The 16,660-nt window shown below is 49.8% G+C and overlaps 1 long non-coding RNA gene across 1 annotated transcript in view; it reads right to left on the minus strand.

The window, feature by feature from the left end:
* Positions 1–2,420: 2,420 nt before the first annotated feature.
* LOC142065996 (uncharacterized) overlaps positions 2,421–16,660 on the minus strand; it is a 147,089-nt gene continuing 132,849 nt past the window's right edge. Inside the window, exons 2-3 of the long non-coding RNA XR_012663593.1 lie at positions 8,559–10,176; positions 2,421–3,859 (exon numbers count right to left, since the gene is read on the minus strand). This is a non-coding gene — a long non-coding RNA (uncharacterized LOC142065996). The remainder of the gene's footprint in view (positions 3,860–8,558; positions 10,177–16,660) is intronic.

Below are 16,660 nucleotides of genomic sequence, written 5' to 3' on the forward strand. Positions count from 1 at the left end.
GTTGGCATTAGAAGAGATGGGGATAAAAAGCCCAAGGACATGTTTCAGCTGGAATTAGAGGATTCTTCACCATGAAAGGAGCAAAGCTGTGGGACACCCTCCAATTCAGAGGAGCAGGGGGTAAGAAACTGAGCAAGAAGGTAGATATGTTTACGAAGGGGAGGATGTAGCTGGTATCTCTCATTGGGGGAAATTTCAGCTTGATGATCAGGAGGTCCTGATCAGCACACAATCTCTCTACCCCTTGCCAGTCACAAGATCCCTTTTTTTTTTTTTACTATCATGTTGTTTTGTAATGCTATCATGCTGGTGTATATATTTGGGTGTGTGCCTCCCTCTGTGCTCTACTGACTGGTTTGAAATTTGCTCAGTATTGTAGATTTTCTCATCCTGAAAGGCAGGACTGTTCCTGAGATCGTGCAAACTGGAGGAGCAAAGACATCTCTTTCTTTCCCAAGATCAAAACCAGAGATCTGTTTCTCCACCAGCTGGCTAGCCTAGCATTGCCTCTTCCATGAAGTGTTAGCCTTCCCCAAACAAATGAATGACAGAGACCTGCTCGCACTTCACAGCTTCATTTAGGGGACAAGAGTTTCCTTCTGGAGCTGCCAATCTTTTCTCAGCTGTAGAAGGAGCACAGAGAGATGATCCCCCCGCCCCAAGTTTAGGTGGTACAAATACATGCTGCACAGCTTTACACGGTGTGGTATCAAGTGACTGCACCATCCCTGTGTTTCCAGTTAAAATCTGGTCCTTGAAAGACAAAGAAACAGAGGGCATTTCTGCTCCTGTTCTCTGCTGGGCACATGCACATGCGTCTGGGCACACAAACCTGCTCCCCCAGCAGACCTCCCAACCTACAGTGAGTTTTCTCCTCTCCTCTCTATGAAGGAACTAAAAGCCTAGCTTTCCTCATCTGCCAAGAAATCCCCCCATTTTAATAGTTTGCTGCCAAAATCCTTCAGAACCTAGCCCAGTCTCTCCCTCCCAGTCACAGCTTTTTAGCCTCTGCTCTTCTCATGCAGGTCTTCCTCTTTTCCTCTGCTTTTCCTCCCTTCCCAGTCATCAGCATGCAAAACCCTCTACCTCCTGCTGTTCCCCAAACACCTCCCGCTCTCAAGGTCTCCACAGGTGCCTTATGCATGTGTGTGAAGAGCAATCAGTGCCTCACCTCCAATAATTGGAGCTGAGCCTCCAGAGCTGAGAGATGAATTTGATCTCTGCTGTTCTGCATGTGAGGAATGAGCCAGGGGGCTGAATTCTGCTGAATGCAATGTGCTTTGGTGTTTAGGAGGCTTTAAAGCACACCACGGAGATCAGGACATCCTACTAGGGACAGTGTAGGACACAGGCGCACACTTCTCCCTTGGTGTCTGCACTTCGCACCTCATGCTCTGCTCCTGCCCTCCAAGGGGGGATGTCTGGCCAGCATCTTGTAAATGAAAACCACTGATTGCTCTAAAGCTATTTGATTCCTTTAGCCTTTGTCAATGATGTGAACGCCAGCAAGGCATTGGTGCGCAGTGCAGGACTGGTCTTTGCAGTGCAGTTTAACCATTTCATTGACACACCAGTGCAGACACACAGCCATGAACAGGGAAGGCCCCTGAGCCTTTGCAGTGAACCACAAAGTTTCAAGAATGAGCATAGATAGCAAGGGGCCACTTTTGCAAATCTCTGCTGGCTTGTACATACATGTGGGACTGTGGTTTTGCCTCTAAATGGTCCTGAAAAGGTGGTCTCACCTGTGAACATGAGACAGACATCTGGGTATGAATATTGGAAGGTGTTTTATCAGGATGCCCAAGCAGCCAAGTGCTCCCAGGGAAAGGGAAATGACCTTCTCCCTATTCAACAGCATCCACCTGCAAGCAGGCAGGATCCCGAGCAGGGCTGGGATCCATACGGGGAGAGGAGACCTATTCCCCACAGGTACTATCACATTTAGAGAGGCGATGGTGTGTGCAAAAACATGTTCATCTGTGAATACCAGAGCAAATTACTGTCTTGTGATTATTTATATGAAGATGTGTTTGTGGATGAATTACCAACAAGCCTGGAGCAGAGAAGTGGAGCAGTGACTCCACCTAACATGTCAGCCAGCAAACCAACAACCCACTTGGGATAGTCATTAACAAATTAACTGATCACCAGGGTCTCCCCCTCCCTGTGGGGGCTCTGTGTGCCTTGAAACCCAAAGCAGCAGATTTGCATTTGCAACAGAGGTTTATGGGGCCAACAACATCAGTGCATCGGTAGCAGGCTGGGGCTGGCTGGCCAGAAGTCAGCGTTGGGCAGGGCCAGGCCAAATCAAACTTGCCAAGTATAGTCTGTAGATGACAACAGACTAGAAGCAAGGCCCAAGAACCAGAGAAAGGCAGGGGGAAGGCTCCTGGACAGGCAGAGGGAGAGAGCATGAGATGAAATGAGTGAAAAAAAAAATTAACAGCTTGCTTTATTCCTTTTCATTTATAGACAATATTATGCTTCTGCACAGAAGGACTAATTTAGCCCTCTGCGCAGCCCCAGTGACCCTTCCTAATAGAAACCATTTAAATCCTTAAACAATTTACATGAAAATGTAACTTTGCTGTGAATATATTTCTTCCCCCTCCTGCTCCCATCATGAGTGCAATCCTTCAAATCTCTGACAGCTTCCATTATCTCTTAATGAAGTGGGAGCATCTTTCTTAGGAGACATGCCGGCCCTGAGGTTAATCACCGAAATGGGGTTCACAAATAAAAATCAGAGGAGAGAAAAGAAAAGAAAAAGCAAACACTTAAAAGAGCTCAAGGGGGTGGCTCTACCACCCAGAGACTTAAGATCCAGGAGGACAGTGATCAATTCCTCCTTGAGAACCCATGTGGGCTGATGGGTGACTCCATCCCAGGTGACTCCATCCCTCCATCATGCCTGCTGTTGGCTGAGCCACCCTTGTGGGCCATGCGGTGGGCAGGTCCTGCCTTGTGCCCTATCTTATGCCTGTGCCAAGACAAGGATGGGGTTAATGCCGGGCAACACCTCACCCAGAGGTCCAACACACTGCTGAGAGTTGCAGGAACCACCACCACCGCTGATGCATGGGAGAGGTTGGGCTCTGAGAGATGGCAGGAGCCCTGAGAGGTGTGAGGGCCACCAAGGCCAGAAAGCAGAGCCCCAAGGCTGTGGGGAGATGGGCAGGGTAGAGAGGAGCCCAGAGCAGCCTATTTAAAATGCCATCCTGGGACGTGCAGGGCTGTGCGGAAACAGGGCTGTGAGCGTGTTCCCATGCAACAGAGAGAGCTCCACTTGCAGCAATGACCCAGTTGTCCCAACACAGGCCCCAGAAGACCACCAGTCCCCCCAGTACAGCCTTCATCCTCAGGCACACCAAGGTTATATCCAAAAGGGCCATGGAGGATGGCATCAGGGTCATCTTCAGAACCAGGCTCTGCAGCTATAGAGAGAGCAAGCCTGAAAGCAGGGACTCAAGCACATCTTCCAAAGCATATGGGGATCTGCATACCCTTGTAACACCTTGCCACACGTATCAGGAGAAACCATCTGCAGCACAGTGACAGGGACAGGCTGGGACACGGTGACACAGAAACACCCTGGTTGCTCTTTAGATTTTGCAGGAGCTACACGCATTTCCAGGCCAAGCATCAACTACAAACCTTTCTGTGTTTGCTCCTTCGAAAACACACAGGGCTCTGGGGCTCATGCGGGACTCTGTTACAGGGGTATCTGCCGAAAGCTGGAAAGGTAGAGCAGAAGCTGTTGCTCTTGGCTCCGGGCTCTGCCCTCCATCAGATGCTCCCTGCTCTTCTCCAGGCTGGAGGGCTGCTTTGCAGAAGGCTTTGTGGTGATGAGGGGGAGCTTTAAGAGAGAGGACGTAATGAAAAATAAATGTAAAGGGCTGGAAATGAGGAGAGAAAGGCTGAGAAACTATTGAGCTGACAGGAGACAGTATGGAAAAGGGGATAAAAAATCAGGAATGTCTCAGGGGAAAACAGATTCACAAGAAGGGGGGCTACTGACTTGAACAGAAGAGAGATGAAAGCAGAAAGCAACAGCAGAGGAAAATAAATAGCTATTTCCAGAAAAACAATAAAGTTTGAAATATTCTGGGCCAGAAGGAAGAAAAGAAAAGAAAAAAAAACACCAAGAGTTAACAATTCTGGTTGTTGAAGCTGCTTAAGTAAAGAAAACAAAGAAACAAAAGGAAAGTACAAAGCACAAAAATAAGGAGATGAGCGATGCAGAGAGCTCTTCTTTCAGCAACAGTTTGCTCCCTATGGTGTCCTCCACCAGGATGGCGTGGGATGCAGTGGCATCAAACCACGGCTCTATCTCTCTGAACAACGCATCATTCCCAAGCTCAGTACATGAACTGATATTGTGTCGCCTCAGCACACTTCCCATCAAATTGCTTCCAGGCTGCATAATCGATGAGCCTTTGGCCATAACTGGAGAGCACTTAAGTCCTCTCTAATCTTAACACAACTTTGCTCCTACCAGATAACCCCAAATATGAAAATTCTTGTACGGAAGCCTGTCATCTAGAGGAAAGATAAAGTTTCTGAAGTGAAAGAGCTAAAGGTTTTCCTTGTCCTGGGACACTGCTCCTCCTGTTTTCTTCCCCTCCACTCTCTGACTTGGCAGGCAGAAAGGCACACACAGGCAGAGACACGCAGGGATGCATGTTCCCAGCAGGCCAATGCCTTACATTTGCCAGGCTAAAAGCAATCCCTGGTTTGCACTGCTCATCTCCAGATGAGGCGGGACGGGGCCAGGAAGGTGTGAAGGTGGCCTCAGCTGTCAGCAGCAAGTCAGGAGCTGGCTGACCCCACAGCCCCCAGTGCCCCAGTGCATCGGCCAGACCTGAGGCTGAGTGTGCCCATCTTAAATCAAATCCTCCAGTGATGAAACCTTCAGCCTTTGGGCAGGGGATGACAGATCTCCTTGCTGATAACCACACAAGACAGCTATCAATCAAGCCTAAGTGAAAGCAAATCAGTCCTTATCTGTGCAGGGTAAGCCTTGTTTGCCACCTGATATCAAATAAAATGGGAGCTCTGCTTTGCATCTCTGGGATTATCAGTGCCTGACAGGTCACCCAGGCACTTATGAAGTCCTGCGGGCTGCAGCCGAGCCTGGGCTTCGCAGGGCACATGCTGAGCCTGAACCACTGGCCCAGGCTTTGTTACAGCACGCAAGCAAAGAGATGGAGGACATGGATGGGACTGAAGCTTGGGACCACTCAGTGTGTGCCCAGGGCTCAGCATCACCTAGAACAGCCTTGGGGCTGTGCTGACTTATCGTCTCCCCTTCCCACGCAGGGTGACATAGCTGTGTCCCCTCCTGAACTGGATACACCTGCCTTTCCTCCATCCCATTCTGGGACCTGGGGGGGCAACCCCTCTCCTAAGGGTAGGTAATCCAGCATGGAGGGGCTGGCAGGGTCCCCATGCAGGAGGGACAAGCTGATGAGGACTCACCTTTCATTCAGGGTGCAGGGGGAAAGAAGGAGCAGGGAGAGGGAGTTGCAAGGGAGAAGTCAGCCTCTTCCTCCGCTGCTACCCTGACTTCTCACAAAGCTCCTTTCCTCCCAGCATGGAGAGGTACAAACAGCTCTCATTAGGTGAAGAGGGTTTTGGAGGGCGAGTGGGATGGCAGATAACAGCTGCGTGTCAGGCCTGAGTGCCTACAGCCCAGCAGTCATCTCAAAACAGGGCTTTTAGCCAGTTCCCTTCCTCCCACCTTCCCCTTCCCCTGCCTCGGCACAGTGAGCGGGAGCGAGTTAACCCCATAACCTTTAATCAAGGGCTTGTGTACACGGAAAAGGATTGATGGAGCTTGTCTCCCTCATGGCCTCACACCACGGCTCCGATTACACCATTAACTCCCCAAGCTGAGGGCCCAGGCTGGTATCGGCAGCCAAGAAATAATGGCCCTGGAAAGTGCATTACAGAGCGATCACTGGGAAGCAGCGGGTCGCAGAAATAGGCATTTTCACCCCAAGGTGCACCGGGGAAACCAAGGACCTGCCAACAGGAGGAGGAGATGGGGGGTGGGCATTGCTCTCCCATGTGCATGGGTGGAGGGCTGGGTATGAACGCTACTTCCCCGCATGATTTTGGGCAAGTTACAGCCTGTCTGGGTCTGATGAAGAAAATGCATCCCAGGGAGTGAAAGGTCTGGGGAAAATCACACCGTCCGTGACCAGGCAAGTCAATGAACCCAACAGGCTGCAGAACCTGCAGCCAGCCAGTTGGCCAGGAACGGGCAGGCATCCCACACCAGCATCATTTCTGAGACCTTGGAAGTTTTCCTCTCTCTTTTAGAGAACTGAGGGGTCTTCAGGGATTTTGTACACCCAGAAGAGACATCTCTTGTCCCCAGCCAGCCTGGTGAATGCAGCCAGAATGTGAGATTCATGGGGCTGTGTGGGGAGATGAGGAAAGCATGAACAAGTGTATCTTATCTTGACAATGAAAGCCAGACCAGCAGGCTGCGGAGACAGCCTCACTTTAACCTAAGGAAGGCTGAATTATTAACAGCAGCCAGAACATCTCCACCAGGAGAAACTGCGAGGACTCTACCCTACCTCGGGGGAAAGCTCTTTAGTCATGTCTTCACAGGTTACGTGGAAGACAGCGGCTCAGATCCTACCTGTGAAGGAGGATGGTCCTGCAACTACACTACTGCTCAAGTGGGTGCTGAGATTATGTATTTACTGGCTGCCCTGGAGCACAGGACTTCTTGCTTCTTCTGTTTTGGGCCAGAAATGTGAGAAGTCCCTGCAAAATTCTTCAGTTTAGTAAATTGTTAAAGGCTGGGGAGAAAACCCCATATGATTAGAAAATCACCAGCCAGCACCATCTCACAGGGTCGCAGACTGGGGCAATGGGTGAGAAGGAGTATGGGGGCTGGTCGGGGTGACACAGTGTAGGGTCATGATCGGGACAGCTGGAACTGGGTGGCTCCAGGAGCTGCAGGGGGAAGGGGGAGAAAATCCTGTGCTCTGAGTCTGCTTGCGAAAAACCAGCCATCTTGGCCAAAGCAAACAATGCTTGACAAGGAGTGGAGTCTGCACAGGGTATCCCACTGCTCAGAGTTCATGCCGCCTCCTGGAGCAGCAGCATCCCTCCTTGTAGCTCCATGGGGTGGGAAAACACAACCAACAACCAGCAGTTCTGGGGGGATGGGGCTGGTACCACCCTCCCCTGAACAGAGGAGCGAGCTGCCTTTCTCGAGTGGGTGTGCAGCGTGACCTGCTCTCCGGAGCCGGTGTTTGGGGAGCGCTCTGCTCTCCATGGAGGAAGGCTCAACCTCCTGCCTCCACTCCAGGAGCAGCCGGGAAGTGGGATGCTACTGACACCCAGTGGCTCCCTGCATCCTGCAGACAGGGACTGGTTTCTTCACTGGTGGAGATGTGTCCATGCTCTCCCCACAGCTGGGGCATGGCCTTCTGGGGGGACCTGTATCTTTGGGGACTTGTCTGTGGGGGTAGGGGTTGGAGCCTCTGGGTCACCATGTGCTTGTGGCATGGCTGGCAGAGAGACCCTGGCAACATGGTTTTGCAGGGTGGCAAATGGGACACAGGGGGGAAGCAGGTGCACCTCGGAGGGTTGTGGCCCCATGTTTAGCTCAGCAATGTCTGCCTCATATCACATGCCCAGGGAGATGCTGTGCAGCCTCCTTACCCACATCACAGCCACATTCACCTCTGCAAATTGCTATGTTATTTTATTCTAAAAGCTTATATACGCCAGATAAACAAATGCCCTAAATTGCCACAGAAATGCTGGAGGGTGGGAGGAGGACAGAGGCTGGCATTAGTTTCCTCTGAGGCATTCTGGTTGCTGCTCCCCAGATTTCCCTGCCAGCTCTGGGTGGTCAGATTCAAACTCTGCAGACCATAAACACTGCAGGGGTGGAGGCTGGGATTTTAGGATGGAGCTCCAAGGGCCAGCTGCTGCGGTGAGCTGTCCTGTGATAGCTCCCTTCACAAACATTTTGACTCAGGCAAAGAAGCAGGTTAGAATGGGAAGTGGATTAAGCTAAATCAGGAAACCCTGTTTGCATTCCAGAAGAAGGCCATCTACACAGGGACTTATTTAAGAGCAGCAACAGAGCTTTTCAATCCACTCCACATGTCATTCCAGCCCCAAAATCAAACAAGCAAGGAAAGAGCACGGAAAAATAATAACAAACTGCCTGCGTTTGGCACCCCACAATGCAAAACCAGAGAAGATACAGCCTCTGACCTGAAGACAGCAGCAAATAAGATGGACACAGAATGGAATAAAAAAGGGTTCAAGAGCAACACTTCACAGCTGAGAAAAACACGCTTTCCTATGGCCCTTCACAGTGACAAGCTCTTGTTCTACCTAGGGAGAGCACCCAGAGGCTGCTGAAACAAATGCATTTTTAATTATTTGTTATTATCAATTGCTTTGCAGACAGAAGTTGCTGATAATAGAAGCCCATTGCACTAAGCGCAGGAGAGAGACAACTCTTTCGGCCAGGGACTGTGTGAGCAGGCACCAACTGCACAAAGGCAGTGACTTACCTAAGGAAGATTATCTCAGAGTCTCATAGTGGACCAGCCATCATCCCTGTGGGATCAGAGCAAGAAGGGATGCTTCCTCTGCAAGTGTATAAATCAAATTGTGGGTGGAGAAAAAGAAACAGAACCAATAAATGAAAATCATTGTGGCCACAGCACATGGTACACAGATTTTGTGCACAGCGCACAGATTTTGTTTGTACTCCTACAGAGAGGGCTGGTGGCTCTCTGCTTACAGGATCAGGAAACACAGGTTGAAGATAAAGCACCAAATGTGGGCTACAAATAGGGACAGCAGGCAAAGTCTGGAAATTCATATCTGTATCCTATCTCCAGGCCTTTGTTGCCTCCCCTTATCATGCTCCATGTGCCACGACCTGGGGGATGATTCTAGGGTGTCCAAGGAGTGCAAAGGAATGCGCTGGCTGAATTAATGCATCATTTGCATCTGTAATTTCTCAGTCCAAATGAGCCTTGTTGGCATACACTCACATGCACACACATCCAGCTCTGGAAACAAACGGACTGATTAGCATTGACTCTATTATCATTATTATGGGCAGAGACAGCTGATCGATGTCTACTCAATAAGGCAAAATCAGGTGTCAGACATTCCAGCGATGCCTCCTCCCCCATCTCCTGGGACCTGTGCGTGCAGGGTGCCTCGCTCCCGGACTGCAGACCAAATGGAGAAGGGAAGGAAGTGTGGCTCCACTTTTCATCCCCAGAAGTATGACTGCTTGTGTGTCAGCAGTAGGGACCTGATCAGAAGAGTCTTCTTCATGGCAGGACTTTAGCTCTCCCTTGGCAGAAGGTAGACCTCTTCAGGGCCCAAGAAGTGTGCATCTCCCACCCTCAGCAATGCCCGAGCACACTGACTGTACCCCGGTGGTGAGGAGGAAACCCCTCTATTGCCCAGCTGTCATCACATCCCATCCATGCTTCCCTAGCCTGACTCAGTAAACATCTTGCACCTAAAGGATTAAAACATAAAGATCCTGAACTGACCTTTCAGCTGGCCCTGTCTACCTTCTGCAGTCTCTGGCTCCATGCATTAATAGATAGCTCTGCCCCATCTTCCCACTCTTCCCAACTTGACACTTCTTCAATAGCCTTATTTTCTTCAGTTTGTTTTGTTCTCTGCAAGCGCGTCGAAACTCTTTGCTCCTGTTTCTTCTGCACAAATTGGTTTTCTCTTATACGTTGTCTGGAGAGTGGTGAAGGAAGAGCGGAAGAATCACAGCCCCTTTCTCATCTCAGATCATCCACTTTCCCTCTCTCCAAGTGCACATTCAATGCTGGGAACAAAACAACCAGCAGCGGCTGCTTTGCAGCGTGGCTGAGGATCATTTCGAGGCTGTAGTGTGGAATGACTCTCCTGCTTTAGAGGTGAAATGTCCTGCGGAGCCGTGGGAGAGGCAGCAATGAATAAGCAAGTGGTGCCGGGGAGAAGGAGTGCTCAGTCCCCTGCTCTCTGCTCCCACTTCTCTGCCTGCCGGCAGTGATGAGTGTCTGGGTGCAAAGTGAGGAGATTCACAAAGGAGCCGTGGCAGCAAGATGGGAGTGAAGAAGGTCCTGGAGATACCTGGCTGTCGACAGTGGCTCTGGGATGGTGCTCTCCCTACAAGACATACGGACAAAGGTAAAAGGCCTTATGCATCAGCCTCCTCATGTGGGTCCTGGACTCTTGTTATGGGAAAACTCAAGGTCAGCTTCAAACCCCAGTGCAGACAAACCAAAGTCTCCGCACTGCTCTAAACAGCTACGGAGTCCTTATTTATTCCCTCAGCCTGGCTCCCATCCAGCACAGGGACTGTCCCCTCATGGGTGCACACAGCATGTGGAGCCCTGGGGACAGAGGTGTCCTGTGTGGATCTGGACACCTGAAGGGCAGAAGCAGCCGCCGGGCTCAGTGCTGACGCACAGCATGGGGCTGGCTCGGGGCACTGTGCCCAGGAGACCGCATTGCTGTAGTCTGGCCAAGGGGTGATGAAGTCATGAATAACTTAAGCCAGGTCGTTATCTGCCAGGATGAGGTAGAATCTCCTTGCCAGTTAGGGATGACAGAAAACATCATTCATGGCTGTTTTCATCTGAGAGGAATCCAGAAGCACAGCTAAAAACAGGTCACCATTTGTAGATGTGAACTTCAGACCAAGAAGGGACTTCCTCAGGGGAAGCTCCAAACTCTCCAAAATGCTTTTTTCCCTGTGTTGTACAGATCCAGCCCCCCTGCTGCCCTGCTCAGCTCCAGACAGCTGTCATCCATCCAGGAGTGGGTGTCTCTAGCTAGCAGGGAGCTGTGCCACCTTCTCATCCCGCTAACCCCAAGGCTGCACTGCCAGAGCAGCTTGTGCCATGCCTGCAGGTGGGGGCAAAGGGCTGGCCATGGAGGTGTACTCCTCAACATGCATGTCACCACAGAGAGCTGGCCCTGTCCAGCGTGTTGCCCTGGCCTGGTGCCACTGCTCCCAGGTGAGGCGCCACCGTCCTGCCCAATGCAGACCAATGCACAAGGATGCACACGAGCACCTGCCACCTCCTGACAGCAAGAGAGGATCCACTGGTGGCACTTGGGCCGCTTCAGCTCATGCTCTGGCCCAGATCCAGCTGCTGAGAGGGCTGGGATATTGGCTGCAGTCAGACGAGCTTGTAGCTGGCCTTTGAATAACATTTGAGATACCAGTTTTCAGGCATCTGTGCAGTTCATTACTCTCCAAATAAACACAATATGCATCACACCCCAGGGCAATCTGTGCACCAGCAAATCCCAATCCCTCACCTCCAGAAAGCTATAAAAACCAAAAAGATGCCGGTATCCACTACTGTGCTTGGATTGCCCTGAGATCACAGCAAGCACCAGGCGGGCAATGCTGTGGCACATGGACCCAGACAGGGACGTGGGACCCGCCTGTGCTGGGAGCGGGGCTGCAGGAGGGACGCGTGGTAGCTGGCAGGGCTGCTGAGCACCACCTATTTCAGGCTGCGAGGGGTGTGCTCAGAACCCCAGTGCATAAATTACAGTGCTGAAAGCGCACCGAGGCATGGTATTTTCTGCTGATGCAAGACGGGCTGTACCAGTGCCACAGTGCCTACCCTGCACTCCTGAATGGGGTGCACAGGGACACGGCCTGTTTTGAGCCTGGGTAGCTGGCAGGGCTTCTCACACTGACTCAGCCACTTTGACGGGCCAAACAGTTTGCACCTCCATTGTTTGAAAACCCCTAGGAAAGCAGTTCTCTTGGCTGTGTCAGCACAACTAGAAGAGCCTCCCTTGAAGAGGGAATAACCCCCAGGCACGAGCAGTCAGCACGCTGCGTGGTCTCTCTCTGAGCCTGAAAATAGGAAGGGAAAAGGTGGAAGCTGCTACAGACATCACAGGAGCCATAAATCTGAGATAACACATACAGCTGTGTAGCAAAGGGAGAAAAAAACCCCAGTGTAAACTTCCCTTTGATTTAGACAAAATTCCCTCTTGGGGTTCCTCAGCGGGAGCATCTCCCAGCTGAGCTTCCCCCACGCTTTCATCCCGTGGCGGGGCCAGGCCGTTCCCACCACCGAGAGCCCGCTCCACTCCCCACCAGGCTGTCAGCCTCCCCTGGTGAAGCAGCAGCCACCCGTAATCTGGTGCCGCCGCTTCATCTGACACAGCGAGTGGATTTAATGAATGAATTAATTTTATTCTCAACTGGGTGCGACACGCATTCAAAAGCTAGAAAATAAACGTTTCCCTTTCCTAATTTATCGTGTCCCTTTTGATTTGTCATATGCACAACTGCACGCATACAGTCTCTCCACATCTCCCCCACCAACCAGGTCCCGGATTTTCCATCACTGCAGAGATAAACAACTTCCTCAGCAGAAGCCAATATTGCTGTACTGTGTGTTTCCTTCCATCCATATCCAGTTTCTGCCACCATACGGTACCACACGTTGCTCAGGAGCTCAGAACTGATATTGCATCTCTCTTGTGGGTCATCATGGCCAGAGACAACCACCTTTCTCCTCTGTCAGTAAAATCTTTTTAAAATTTCCATCCTAAATGTATTTATGTCAATTTCTCCCATGGAAATTTTCTATTTAAGCATCTGTATCCTTCTCCCTCCATAGTGCTATTCAGTGTGATATATACAGAGAGAGTGATCCTGTTCCCACTCAACTTCTGTTTTGCTAAGCTTAATAAGCCAAGAGTCTCCACTGCAAAACATGCTTGTCGCTCCTCTGGCCAGCCTTTTTTTCTGCTATTCCTGTTTTTGGATGGATGCCACAAAAATAGTGATCATGTCGTGAAAACCTTAAACTACTCTTAAGTGACTGCAGCACAACCAAGCCTTTTCTCTTTTATAGGAGTGTACGTGAGACTGCAAATATGCCCAACATTTGGATATAAATTGGGGAGCGTAGTGTTTTCGTCTGGTATCCTCCTGAGGCTCGGGGATCACTTGGGCCAAATCTGAGATCTCAGCAGTGCTCCTCCTTGCTTCTCCATCTCCTAGTTTGCTCCCTCCACATTAAGGGGTCTTCATTCCTCTTCCCAGTGACTCAGTGATTTCATTGCCCTGAATCCTTCAGGAGACATTAAAGGTTTTCTGCCCTGCTCAATGGGTGTATGTTCATGGCTGGGCTGGTGACCGTGCACATCTCATGGCTCTCCCAAGCTGCATGAACCCCACTCCCCTGTACCCTTTCCTAACAGGCATGAAAGCCAAGTTTTCAATCCTGCACATTTTTAGGCAATCCATCTCTTTGCCTCTTTCAGCCACAGTCTTGCTGTGCATGTGGATAGAGCCCCAGTGCTGTGAAGCTTGGAAGCCAATTAGCACCATTAAGATTGTTGCCACTGTTTCAAAAATCATTTGCACTTACAGGTATTTTCTGTCATGATATCTTTAGAAAGTAGAGCAGCAGCTATGTGGTTAAGGGTAAGAAATTGTCTCCTCACACAGCCAACAGAGCTTCCCTGGATGGAGCACAGAGTTTCAGAGCAAGAATTAGCATTTGCAATCCCTCTCGTAATGAGAGGCCATGGGCAGTCTGCCGGAACAATCTCGCACTAAACTGTCCCAAACACAAAGCGGCTCTGGAAAGCAAAAAGCTCTTTAGGAAGGAGTAATTGTTAAGATTTGCAAAATCCATTTTTTTTCCATCGGCTCTGCAAATCCATTTTAGAATTTGTAAATTTGTTCTAGGATTAGATTAATAGGTTTCATGATTTATAAACCTTTTCTTCTCTCTCACCCTCCCCTTGACTTTAAGAAGCAATCACAGACTTTAGCTCAGTCCAGGTTTTAGAAATAATTTCTCAATCATCACAGTTGTTGAGATATTCTGGCAGGGTTTGGTACATTAGAGGGGGAAATTTCCTACCCAGAACATCAAGACATCCCACACCAAACCCTCCTTACAAACAGGATGCTTGATGGTGAGATGTGTTAGCCCCTGGCTAGTGCCTTCTAGGAAGCACTGTCCAGACTGCAAATGTGTGCCATTTCCAGCAAACAAAACCCAGCACAAGAAGTCAAGGCCTTGCTTTGAGTCACCTGAAATCAGAGTATCACCACCACTGGGCCAGACTGGCTGTCTTTAAAGTTGGCTGCCTAGGAAAACCAGCAGAAAAGCATGAACGTGCTGTGGTATTATCCAGAATACCTCACAAATTCCAACAGTTTGCAGCTCAGGGACTTCCCGAGTCAGCGATGGCGAGTTTTTATTCATTAGCCCTTGAGCGATTTGTCCTCTATGCCCATGACCCAGCTGTGCCCTAGCTACAGAGGGCCCCAGAACGACTGCCCTCCTCACGCACATGTCTATGCTTAGCGCTGACAGCCCAGCTGCTCGAGCATCCCTCACCGCCTGAGCCCCCCTCACCACCCACAGATATCCCAGTGGGATCAAACCAGATGTCATGACACGGGAGCCACAGCAAATCTTAACTCTCTCTGGGACCTGCACCTAGCAGACCTGCAGAAGGAAATAATTTATCAGACTCCAATAAAAGGTCCCACTGAATACCCCCTAAGACACTCTCTCAGTTCCACTTTGTTGAGTGTCCGCATCATTCCCAGCTTGGGCTGATGTATTCTTAATTAGCATCTTAATGTGAGGAGCATATGCAATGAAGCATGAAAAGAAAATCCCCATCATTTAAATTCATTAACAGTCATCGAAAGTCTTCAATGCAGAGGTGGAATTATCTCTGAACTCCTTCTGAGAGACCAGCTGTGCTCACTAAACTGTGGTGGATGTTGCTGCACTGGCTTATTTATTTATCTGCTTCCAGGAGGTTTGCCGCCCTAGATTGTTACAGATTGCACCCACCAGATCACCTGATTGTCTGTACCAGGGTGCAGGTACAAGAGTAACCACGGCCATCACCCCAAGTCCAGTTATGGAGGCACCATTCACAGCCTGGTCATGGAAACCCTGCCAGTGCATCCTTGCTGAGGATGTTTACTGGTCATGTTTACCACACGGATTACTCTGTCTCCAGTATTTGCTCTTCTTCTTATCCTTGCAACAGGGAATACCTCCAGCAGCTACTGTGTTTAATCTCTCCCCCCCTGCAGTTGTCATGGTTGTACGGCAATAGATGCAGACGGCGCGAGAACGCGCAGCCTGGCTCGTGTCCCGGAGGTGCTCTGACTTCGGGCTGGCAGGAGGGTGTGAGAGCAAGAGTGGGATATGGCCACCCAGATGTGCCTGTGCCCAGATGTGTCCGGGTGAGCAGAGCTGGGTTCCTCCCTGTGCTCCAGCACAGTGGGATGCATTTGGCTACACAGAGGAAGGGCTGGAGTGCGCGCGAGAGACACTGTGGGGCTGCCTCGCTGTGGGTAAAGAGCTGTGCCAACCCATTCCCAGTATGTAACGTGAGACTGGGTTTGTCTGGCTGTGCAAAATCCACTGTGTTAATAAGGCAGGACTTTTCCATCTACTGTAATCAGAAAGCACTCATTTTTCAACCCCATTAGCCCAGCCTTCTGCCATTTACCCGATTGCCATCACCCCGACAAGGGCCAGTAGTTGAGACATGCGGTTCGCCAGGCTCACAGACACCCTGCACGAGCCCCCGCCCAGAGAACCGGCGCCTGAAACTGAGACGCAGATCTCATGACTCATCGGAGATACTGGGCTGGGCTCAGTCTTCCCACATAGGGTCCTCCTGACTTAGGTGAGGAGCTGGTCAGGTGTAAGATGGGAGTAGGAGAGGAAAAGCTTGTGCCGGTGAGACTCCTACTATTGAGCATTGCCTGCCTTCCTCTGCAGTTTGTCTGTCCCGAGTGTTTTGCTGAAGGCAAATTACCAGAACCAAAGAGGCAAAGAAATCAGAATAAGCTGCTCCAGAGCAATTATAGTGAAGGTCTCATTTATGGAGAAAACCTGATTTAATGCAAAATGGGCTTATAACCTGGTGCGGACTAGTCTGTTTTAGAGTATTTGAAGCTTCTTGAATTTTTTTTGCTCAATTAGGGACTGGTTTTATAATCCAAACGCAAATTTACCATTAAAAAAGAATAAAACACCCTCACAGAAGTTTGAGCGAGTGCAAATAAATTGGATCCAGATCCTATTTGCATTCAGTCCGTGCCACTTTCCAAGTTCCCAAAGTGGAACTATGTGTGGAAGGAGACAGCCACCAACCCGATAAATCGAGAAAGCCCATGGAAATGTCAAATTGTCCACAAGTATATATTCCTGGAGGTCAGTCTTTATATGTGGGTTACAATCATATCATCTTTCTAGTGACAGAGCTGCAGGAGGAATGACAGGAGTGTTTGAAGAATGCAGTGATCTGAGATTCTTTCAGCCATCTTTAATAAATGATAGGAAGGGCCTTCTTCCCTCTGTGCCAGAAGATTTTAACATCAGGTTTCAAAAAGATCATTTATTCCCAGAACAGGAAAATAAAGCCATTTCCATTCAAAACACTACTGTAAGATTACATTTGCCTCAACTTAATTTTTAAAATACTTTCAAAAGTAAGGAAAATGAGTGTAAAACAAAAGAAACAGAAATCTGTTTTACTTTGGATTACACAGACTCTTCCGTTTCTTCTCAAAGGCTTTGTGAAGGTGGAGAGGGCTCGCATGCATGAGCTGCTTTATAGC

The sequence above is a fragment of the Phalacrocorax aristotelis genome, chromosome 18 (assembly GCF_949628215.1).
Source record: "Phalacrocorax aristotelis chromosome 18, bGulAri2.1, whole genome shotgun sequence".
Classification (NCBI taxonomy): Eukaryota; Metazoa; Chordata; class Aves; order Suliformes; family Phalacrocoracidae; genus Phalacrocorax; species Phalacrocorax aristotelis.